Source organism: Empidonax traillii, unplaced genomic scaffold (genome assembly GCF_003031625.1).
Source record: "Empidonax traillii isolate 1590-97213 ecotype Southwest subspecies unplaced genomic scaffold, ASM303162v1 scaffold181:size1721324, whole genome shotgun sequence".
Taxonomy (NCBI): domain Eukaryota; kingdom Metazoa; phylum Chordata; class Aves; order Passeriformes; family Tyrannidae; genus Empidonax; species Empidonax traillii.
In genome coordinates this window covers 602,130-603,441 of record NW_020955374.1, presented here as the reverse complement: position 1 = coordinate 603,441, position 1,312 = coordinate 602,130, and the positions used below count along the sequence as shown (strand labels likewise).

Sequence of the window (1,312 nt, the reverse complement as noted above, 5' to 3'; positions counted from 1 at the left end):
GTATTTTCCTCCAAATTCAAGAAATGGTCATTTCAACTGCAAAATATATTCATAAATGAATGCATTCATATATTTCACACCCTTACGAAACTACCATCAGAGTGAGAATGTGTGTATTTGAATGGGACAGGATAGTATAGTTGACACATATGTTGCTATCAAAAAAGTTTCAAGACAAAACCCAAATGCTCCCTCCCAAATGTTATCACCTAAATTCTGACCAGCATCATGACATCATCTCTGCATCACAACCCAAACCATTTTCAGTCACTAGCTACATTAAAGCTGAAACCTCTTGGGATCAGCTCCGCAGTGCAGTGAAGATATCACGACATTTTACTGCAGTCCATCGACCTGAACTTTTCTTGAAACACAATTAGAACTGCTATTCAATTCCAGGGTATGCATTTTCTAAGGCAGCAGCTGAAGGCAGACTGGAAGGTAGGGAAACAGAAAAATAGGGTAAGCGTTCAAAGGGACAGAATCTTATTAGAAAGCACCCCTCTTGTGAAAGAAATCATTTATGCATTCCATAATCCAAATTGTTAGACAAGAAATCCTGCACTGAGCCTAGAGATCTATAATGTATAATGGCCAGTCTTCGCAAACAAAGAACCAGGGAAGGTCTTTACACCTTCCAGCCTGTGCATTGGATTTTTTAGGTGAGACACAGTGTGAGCGGAACTGAGCCCACCCTTTAATCCTGAGGTTCATCTGCCGGGGCCAAGCACGCTTGGACGGTGGCAGCGAGGTCCTCAGGACGTAGATGGATTGCCTTACAGGGCTAACAAGCTCCATCTGCCCAGGACACAATTATAAAGCCTCTCAGAACTGCATACAAATCATGGCACCTGAAAGATTGTTTTATCTTCTGGTGGTCAGATTTGGCTATTTCTCATCACAGACCCACTTCAGTAGAATTGTAGATCTCAGAGGAGCCTAGAGATCTAACATTATGTATAAAGCAAAATTGTATGGAACTGTGGAAGCTGGCAGCTGTGTGAGACACATGGAGCTGGAAAGCCCAAGGATTCTGCACTGAGACCAGTAAGTTAGGATTTACACAGGGAGCTCTGTCTATAAGTTTGATTAGCCAGATATGGGAGAAAGAACGTAACGCTTAGTCAGAAATTCCTGAAAGGGGCTCTTAATGAACCAGGAGATGTGGTAGGAAGAAAGCAAAAGCCCAGATGTGCCTCTGGGAAGAGTGACAGCCTTAATGTTTACCAGTGGCTTGCTGAAAGCTAAGGGTAGGTCTGGTTAAAATTACTATCTCTTTGCGGAGTTGCACATCTAATAACAGCTAACCAGG

The 1,312-nt window shown here is 42.6% G+C and overlaps 1 non-coding gene across 1 annotated transcript; it reads right to left on the bottom strand.

Annotated features, from left to right (window-relative positions):
• Positions 1-823: 823 nt before the first annotated feature.
• On the bottom strand, positions 824-907 carry LOC114058656. Its single transcript, XR_003571517.1, has one exon. It is a non-coding gene; the product is annotated as a small nucleolar RNA U2-19 (small nucleolar RNA).
• Positions 908-1,312: the final 405 nt, after the last annotated feature.